This window comes from Talpa occidentalis, unplaced genomic scaffold, assembly GCF_014898055.3.
Source record: "Talpa occidentalis isolate TD23 unplaced genomic scaffold, MPIMG_talOcc4v2.1 talOcc4.11, whole genome shotgun sequence".
In the NCBI taxonomy this organism is placed as follows: domain Eukaryota; kingdom Metazoa; phylum Chordata; class Mammalia; order Eulipotyphla; family Talpidae; genus Talpa; species Talpa occidentalis.
In genome coordinates this window covers 98,818,259-98,827,817 of record NW_023601104.1, presented here as the reverse complement: position 1 = coordinate 98,827,817, position 9,559 = coordinate 98,818,259, and positions in this window count along the sequence as shown.

Here is a 9,559-nt window from a genome sequence, read left to right as displayed (position 1 = left end):
GACCCGCCGCTAGTGTCTGTGCTGTGTCTGTGGGTGCCTAAGGTGGGGGCGCCTTGCAGTGGTGCTGGGACAGGAACTCCAGAGGAAGGAGCACTGGGCAGAAGCCTGGACTGTTCCCAGACCTGCCACTCACCCGCTGACCCGTGTCCTCTTTCGGCTTCAGTGTGCCCTCTTCCCACGGGCACTTGGACCAAGTGTCTTCAGAGTTCACAAGAGAGCTGGACGTGTGGCTGACAGGCCAGCTCACCCGGAGCCCTCTGCTGCAGCTTTCTGGGCTCTAGACAATAAGCGAGTTCACCCAACCTGCTCTAGCTGCTCTATTTGTAAATGGGTTATATCCTAACATTAGTGGATTTATAAGAAGGTGGTAAATTGGATGGAAATCCACCAGCTTGACCGGTGTGGTACCGTAGCTGAACCCTATGAAAGTACGTTGGAACAGGATCGTAAAGTCGCCGGGCGGTGATGCTCACAGCCATGCCAGCTCTGAGGCTAGGCACCTAAAATCACAGCCAGGCCTCCCATGTGGCCTCCTCCCTGGGCTCCATCATGGAGAGGTGGCACAGGGACACGAATGGCGATGTCCTCAAGCGCAGCACCGAAAGGCAGGCTGGCCTCAAAGGTCCTGTGCAAACTCCTCGCCACCCGCTCAGATGCCCCATCAGGGCCCCAGAGGAGGGCCCCATAGAGCTCCCTCCCCAAGCCCATGGGGCTCCAAGAGGCTCTGATGAACAGTTACCAGTAATCACCTTGAACAGGCAGGAGAACATGGAAATGGAAATGGATGGAAAACCTTGCCAAATTAGGGTAGATGGCACCACACCCACTATAAATTCCAACCTCATAGGACACATGGTGTGTAGAAGAAAGAAGTCTCCATGGGGACATCTAATATATTCCACAGGGAGGTTCTAGCTCAGCCAGCACACTTGACCATGGGAGCTGTACTAAGCACCTGCCTTCTGCCTGTTTCCTGTGTCTGCAGCCCCTGCCAACCCCTTCAGTAGAGCGCTCTCTCCAAGTTCACAGGGTTACTACAGTTTTTGCCTTCAGGGGAAATTTCCTGACCGCTTATGTTTCTTACACTCAACCTGTCCTTGATGGAAGAGGAAGAACTCCAGCAGAGATCCCTAATTTGACCAAAGCCCCTGAAAATCTGTGGGCTATTTCTAATAAGACACAGAATAAAATGCGCAGAACCTATAAAGGTTCAGATAGCTATAACCAAAACTCTTCCTAAATTTCCTTAACCACTAAAGTTGGAGCCCCTTACCAGGCCTCCCACCAACAGCCGAAAATCTAGTCGCCTGGGGCTAACAATTCCCTGGCCCAGTTCTGGACCCCTGGCCTAGAAACCTCATGAGCAGGATGGTGCTGTGTCCAGGACTTGAAAGTTACTAGCAGTTTCCCTGTGGTTCTAAATCTGAGCACCCTTTTCAGAAGTTCGACCAGACACAAAATGGTTTCTGTTGCTGATCTTTCTTGAGTGGATCTCGATCAGCAGCCCCGCAGATCCCCACAGCCAGTATCTGCCTGTACATGGAATTTCGGCCAAGGAGCAGAAGATGGCGGGGCGCCAACAACCCCTGATGGTCCCACGTGACAGTGGCATCTATTCTGAGCCTCAGAACAGCAGCCTGGAAGACGCAGGTGCAAGAAGCAGGTGAGCTGTGTGTTCAAGTTGCCAGGGTTTCATCCAAATCTCTTTGACAGACACAAAAGGTGGGACGGGCCGCACTCAGGTCCCCTTTATGCAAATGGTGGAAATTTCCTCAGGCAGTGATTGGTGGAATTTCAGTCCCAGGAGGTCTGGCTAGAAGCATTTCATGTTGTCCACTATATGCTTTTTTATCCACAAGTTGTTGCTTTATCTCGTGTTATTCTACAAAAGTCCTATTCTTGCTCTATAGGTCTTTTTCTCTCATTTGAATTACTGCCAGTATTCCATGGTAATGATACACCACATTTTATTTACTATTTTACTAACAATTGTTCAGCTGGATGGCAAAGGAGTGTTTCCTATTTTGTGAAAATTTCAACTTAAACTCCAAAACTGAGAACAGTGGGGACAAGGAACCCTACTTCCCAAGAGAGCTGGTGGACATGGGCCTTTGGGATTTGTGGCTGTGACTCTCAGCCCCTAAACCCGGTGTCAGGAAGGGCTTGGGACTCGTGGGACAAAGCCCATGAAGGAATTCACACCTCACTGTTGGTTGATGTCCACTCTTGCTCTGATGCTGTGACACAAGTTAATAAGAAACCCCTGTCCTAAGGGGTCCTGTCATGGGGTGCTATTGAGGGGGTCTGAAGGGTGGTTTGGGTCTAAGCCTCAGGAAGGGGGTTCCATCTGCTGCTGGTCTGGGGACTCCATCTTGGGCTGCTGGTCCACAGAGAGCGGGTGGTGGAGAAGCCGGGACTGCGGGTGCTTGGCCCGGTGAGGAGACTGCATTCTGAGGGTTGCATGAGGGCTTTGAAAGGCAGCTCTTTAAAGGACTCAGGCAAGAGGAGTGTCCTTGGAGAGCCCAGAAGAAAGGGGCAATAGATGCAGCAGGGTCAAATGCAGGGAAAAAACAGGGGACAGAGAACTCAGGTGAAAAAAAGAATGGTGCAGTGGGAGGGTCCCGGGCAGAGATGGCGCAGAAGCCCGTGCACGACTCATCAGCTCCTAAGAATATGGATGAAAGGACCTTTTTGTGGTATTATTGCCAGGACTTAAATAATACAGACAAAGTCCTTTGCAGTTTGACTAGAAGAATCCGTCACCAGGAAGACACCGCTCATGCTGCCGTGATGTCTCTGGCGCCCCCTCGCGGGGAAGGTTCAAGCTGCTTCCTCGGTGGGCTCGCCCGTGGGCCGCTGCTTCCCCTCTCCTGCAGGGCCAGGGCAAGGGGACGGTTCCTGGCTGAACAGAACAGCTCCACTGTGTCCTGGCCACTGCTGTCCAACAACCCCACCCCGCCCCGGGGTGTCCCAGAACCCCAGGCTTGGCCACGTTCTCAAGTCTTCGGCTCACTGGTCTGGTGCCACATCTGGGCCACAGAAAACACAATGTCAGACTCTTTGGGGGCAACTCACCCCCAGAAGGACCCCTTGCCCTTCCCCCCAGGGAGGCTTGCCCATCAAGTGCCTCCTGTCTTGAGAATTTGTAGGTCCAACTCAGACAGCTGTCCTTGCTCCCTCAAATTTTAAGAGATTGAAGGTGGTCAAGCTTTGGAGAGGGTCCCACTGGGTCCGGGAGAGCAGGGCGCCTCCATTCACCCCTGGGCCAGGAGGCAGTGTCCACCAGTGCTCTCTGTCCCTTCTCTGTCCTCCCTCTGCAATCAACGCGCTGTTAATGTCGCTACTTCTTTTAAAACTACTCCACAGTTTCTTAGCATAGGGCTCTGGCAAAGGGTAGGTAATAAAGGTTCTTGGCTCCTCACCATGCTGTTCCCTGTCTTTGGACAGCAGGTGAAGTCCAGTGAGCATTCCGTGAATGTCTTCGAAGTCCAGCATGTGCCATTCACACATGCTAAAAGCATGAAACCGGGCCTCCCCTGGTGGCACAGCGGTTGAGCGCTGGATTGCAAGGCTGCCCGCAGCCTCTGCAGTGCCTGTTCGATCCCTGGCCACCGGTGAGGGTCCCACAAAAAAATTAAATAAATAAATAAATAAATAAATAAATAAATAAATAAATAAATAAATAAATAAAAGCATGAAACCATGTATGGGGAGAATCAATTAAATTCTGGAGAGTGCTCACCCGTGGGGAGAGAGGCAGACAGAGGAGGTGAGGAAGGATTCTGAAGCTGTGCTCATTGCATGTGTAATGCTGGAGCTCTCGAGCTGAGTGGTGAACAAATACAGTGCTTGTTTTATTATTTCTAGCTTTTTGGGCACTTGAAAATACATCACAGGGTGTAGACAGAGGCTGTGAGCGAGGGAGAGGAGGGCAGGTGTGTACAGTAGGTCTTTACTTAATGTTCGTTCTTGTAAACTGCGGCTTTAAGTGAAATGACATAAAATGAACGCAATTTTAACACAGGCCAAGTGATAGAAATGAGAATTTCACAGGGCATAGTTATGGTCACAAAAAATCACCAAACTTCTTAATAAGGACCCCAAACTTCTAATATTAAACAATTATTTGAATTCATTCATTCATTGATTTTCCAACCCACTTATCCCCAGTTTGGGGTCACGGGTGGTCGGTGTCTCTCCCAGCAGCCCAGGCACAAGGCAGGGACCACCTCTGGACAGGATGCCCTTCCACTGAATGGAATCTCTCTCTCTCTCTCTCTCTCTCTCTCTCTCTCTCTCTCTCTCTCTCTGCAACTGGCACCATTAGACCCTCCTGTGAAACCCTCGTGTGCACCTTTGGGAGGTGGCCAGAAAAGAGTCTTCAGAGAAAACCCCACAGGCACGTGAGGATGTGCCAAGTCCACCAGAACGTGACCCTGACCGGGTGCTGATGTTCTCAGCAATGTTATCATGAAATAGTGTTGAATGAAGCTGGCTAAACAAAACGGCATTATTCCAAGACCTGCTGTGCGAGCACATGCCATATGGGGAATAATTTTAACTGTGGTGCTCAGTGACAAGGGAATGATAGGTACTGATTTAAAAAAATGAAAACAACATCAGGTGACAAAGACAGCTGCTGAACAACGTGTGAGGTGAAGCCATGCCAGTAAATAAGCTTACAGTGCACTACATGGAACGTTCTCTAAGGAGATATCTATCAGCCTGCCTATTTACCTCTCTATCTGACTCTGTCTCTCTGTTATCCATCCATCCATCCATCCATCCATCCACCCATCCATCCATCTTTCATGTGCCACTAGAAATCACTTTTTTTAAAAAAAGCAGTGAAAAGTGTCTATTAAGTTGCAGGAGCTCTTACTTTTGGGAAGTGGTTTTGAGGGGCTGATAGTGGGGGAGGACACTTATCAGATCCAAAAGGACTTTGGCCTTATTTGTACTGTTGAAAAACATAACTCATCAGGGTGAGTTTAAAGATTGAAGTGGTCTCATCAAGTATTTATGAATCAGGCGGCTTCCTGTAGAAGAAAAATAAAGTCCTAAAAACCTGTACATAATGGAAGATTTAATACCCGGAAAGGGAGCAGGATAAGACAAGATGGAGCGTACTCGGGCAAGGTCACCTCCTCTGACCCTGGGCTTGTGGGCAGCTGACTCTCCTGCCAGGCTCTAGGTGAGTCCAGATGACTGACCCAGCATCCCCTCCCAACCCTTGTCCAAAGTCAAGGCTTAGGACTGAATAGGTGACTCCAGTTCAGACACAGCCAGGACTGGTCACCAGGGGGATGATGGTTTGGGGAAGCACTGCCCTGCTCTGGAGACTTCTGGTGGAGTGCCCCCACCCTGCGGACACCTAGAGTCCCAGTGCCTCCTCCACCATCCGCTCACTGTGGACCAGCAGCCGTAGACCAAACCCTTCCCTCTCCCCGGCCCGTGCCTGCCTCCTTGCGTGCCAGCCTCCTTGCCTGGTGTGCCTGTCTACCTGGTACCCTGAGAGCATTAAAACCTGGAAAATACACCGGGGGCTCCAGGACTCTCCTTTATCTGCCTGTCTGAATCCATAGTGACCTGCCTGGTGGGGGCTTGCACAACCACCACCCACGGCTGAGATGAAGTGAGAGGCCTGCCTTGGAGAAATACCCCAAACATGGGAGAGGGTGGGAACTTTCAGGCGGGTCCCCTGGTTACTTGGGAGAGAACAGGGCTCCGAGGTTGAGTCAGTCACCACCAGTTAATGAATTCATCCATCATTCCCATGCAGTGGAGCCTCCTAGAATCCCAAAATGAAATGTGGAGGGTTTCTGGGACAACGACCCAAATGCGTCCACGCGCCATCTTCAGGGCCCCAAACCCCGAGAGAGACGCGCCTTTGTCTGGAACCTCATCCTCTGTGTGTCTTCACCCCTTCAGCTGGGGGCAGATTTGTATCCTCGATCATCCTTTGTGATAAATTGATAATCTGGAGAATAAACGGAGTCTCTGTGAGCCGCTCTAGCAAATTAATTGGCCAAGGAGGGTCTCAGAGCCTTGACTCCCAGCCCGTGGGGCAGCAGCCCCGGGGAGAAGCTGGCCACGGGGCGGGCAGGGATGGGGCTGTGGGCTGAGCACTGGGCAGGGATCTCATGCTGCCTCGGGCAGACGGTCCGGAGGGAGCTGAGCTGCTACAGGCACCCATGGGTGACCCACAACTACTTAGGTGGCTGGGGAGAAACCCCTCACGTTGTATTTTGTACCAGAATTTGCCACTTCACAAAATCATGGCGCCAGTAGCAAGTCACTCATGATCTCCAGTCAGCGTTTGTGACTCTCATTCGGTAGAGACAGATCTTTGTCTCCTCAAGCGTTTGCTCCAGAAGGACCCAATGGGTAACAGTGTTGATGATTTTTTTTTTTTTTTTAAATATTAAATTTTATTTTTATATTCCCCCATACAATTGCAAACGCCCCATTCTGACCCCAATCCTTCCCCTCCCGCCCCCCCCCCCCCAAAAAGTGTCTCTGGTTCATAGTTTTTTGTTGATTTTGATTTTCACTTTCTTATATTGATTTTCCTGGTCCCTTATTTAAGTTTTCTAGATTCCTGCTATGAGTGAGACCATCCGGTATTTTTCTTTTTCTTTTTGGCTTATTTCGCTGAGCATGATCCCTTCCAGTGCCATCCATGTTGCTGCAAATTGCATGTGTTTATCTTTTTTGAATGCTGAGTAATATTCCATGGTATATATGTACCACATCTTCTTGATCCAGTCATCTATTTTTGGGCATTTGGGCTGTTTCCAAAGCTTAGCTATTGTAAACAGTGCTGCTATAAACATAGGAGTGCAGGTGCTTTTTGGAATTGATGTTTCTGTGTCCTTTGGGTAAATACCTAGGAGTGGAATTGCTGGATCATATGGAAGCTCTATGTTTAGTAGGTCCAGAAATCTCCACACAGCTCTCCATAGTGGTTGGACCAGTTTGCACTCCCACCAACAGTGCACAAGAGTTCCTGTTTCTCCACATCCTCGCCAACATTTGTTGTTGCTAGTTTTTTTAATATGTGCCATTCTCACTGGTGTGAGATGGTATCTCATGGTAGTTTTGATTTGCATTTCCCTGATGACAAGTGATGTTGAACATTTTTTCATATGTCTGTTGGCCATTTGCATTTCCTCTTCAGAGAAGTTTCTTTTTAGCTCTTCTGCCCATTTTTTGACTGGATTATTTTCTTTGTTGTTGCTGAGTCTCATCAGCTCTTTGCAGATTTTTGTGATCAGTCCTTTATCATTAGTGTTGGGTGCAAAAATGTTCTCCCAGTTGGTGGGGTTTCTCTTTGTTTTTGTTATTGTCTCTTTTGCTGTGCAGAAGCTCTTTAATTTGATGTAGTCCCAGCTGTTTATCTTTCTCTTCACTATCACTGCTTTGGGTGATGTGTCTGTAAAGATGTCTTTGATATGCAAATCCCGTAGTGTTTCGCCTATATTTCCTTCTATGTATTTTATGGTTTCAGGTCTTATGTCTAGTTCTTTAATCCATTTTGAGTTGATTTTTGTGTATGGTGTGAGGTAGTGGTCAAGCTTCATTCTTTTGCATGTAGCGACCCAGTTTTCCCAGCACCATTTATTGAACAAACTTTCTTTGCTCCAATGCATAGTCTTTGCTCCTTTGTCAAAGATTAGTTGACCATAAATCTGTGGGTTTATTTCTGGATTTTCTATTCGATTCCATTGGTCTGTATGTCTGTTCTTGTTCCAATACCATGCAGTTTTGATGATTATGGCTTTGTAGTATAGTTTGAAGTCTGGGAGTGTGATGCCTCCATTTCCTTCTTTTTTTTTCAGTAGAGCTTTGGCTATTCGGGGTTTTTGGTGATTCCATATGAATTTCATCAATAATTGTTCTATTTCTTTGAAGAATGCCATTGAGATTTTGATTGGAATAGCATTGAATCTGTATATTGCTTTTGGTAGGATGGCCATTTTAATAATGTTTATTCTTCCAATCCATGAGCAGGGGATGTCTTTCCATTTCTTTGTGTCTTCTTCTATTTCTTTTAACAGTGTTTTATAGTTTTCTTTGTATAGGTCCTTTACCTCTTTTGTTAGATTTATTCCCAAATATTTGATTTTTTTTGTTTCGATAATAAAAGGGGTGGTTTTTTTGATTTCTTCTTCTTCAGATTTATTGTTTGTGTATAGGAAGGCTACTGACTTTTGCGTGTTGATTTTGTATCCTGCCACTTTACTGAATTGATTGATGAGTTGAATTAGTTTTTCTGTGGAGATTTTGGGGTTCTCTATGTATATTATCATATCATCTGCAAATAGTGATAGTTTGACTTCTTCTTTTCCTATTTGGATTCCTTGGATGTCTTTCTCTTGTCTTATTGCTCTGGCTAGGACTTCCAGTATTATATTGAAAAGCAGTGGTGAGAGTGGACATCCTTGTCTTGTTCCAGATCTTAATGGAATTGCTTTCAGCTTTTCACCATTGAGAATGATACTGGCTGTTGGCTTGTCATAGATGGCCTTTATGATGTTGAGGTATGTTCCTTGTATCCCAAGAATTTCAAGGGCTTTTATCATGAATGGGTGTTGCACTTTGTCGAAAGCTTTCTCAGCATCTATTGATATTATCATATGGTTTTTATATTTCTTTTTGTTGATGTGTTGGATAACGTTGATTGATTTTCGGATGTTAAACCATCCTTGTGCCCCTGGAATGAATCCAACTTGGTCGTGGTGAATTATCTTATGGATACATTGTTGGATTCTGATAGCTAAAATTTTATTGAGGATTTTTGCATCAGTGTTCATTAGGGAGATTGGCCTATAGTTTTCCTTTTTTGTGTTGTCCTTATTCGGTTTTGGTATTAGTGTAATATTGGCTTCATAGAACGTGTTTGGTATTGTCCCTTCCTTCTCAATTTTTTGGAAGAGTTTGTAAAGGATAGGCACTAATTCGTCTCTGAATGTTTGGTAGAATTCATTTGTAAATCCATCAGGTCCTGGGCTTTTGTTTTTGGGGAGGTTTTTAATTACCATTTCAATTTCGCTGCTTGTAATTGGTCTGTTTAGGTGTTCTATTTCTTCTTTATCTAGCTTTGGGTGATTGTAGAGTTGTAGGAATTTGTCCATCTCCTCTAGATTGTTGAACTTGTTTCCATATAACTGTTCATAGTAGTTACTGATTATTCTTTTGATTTCTGCTGTGTCCGTTGTGATTTCTCCTCTTTCATTTATGATTCTGTGTATTTGTGCTTTCTCCCTTTTTTCCTTTGTGAGCCTGGCTAGGGGTTTGTCTATTTTATTTATTTTTTCAAAGAACCAGCTCTTGGTTTCATTGATCTTTTGGATTGTTTTTTTAGTTTCAATTTCATTTATTTCTGCTTTGGTTTTTATTATTTCTTTTCTTCTACTGGTTCTGGGGTTTTTTTGTTGTTCTTTTTCTAGATCTTTGAGCTTCGAGATTAGGTTGTTTCTTTGATGTTGATGATTTTCAATGACTATTGCCTCAAAGAGAAAAGCAAACGGGCACAGGGTTTTCTGGTAGAATCTGG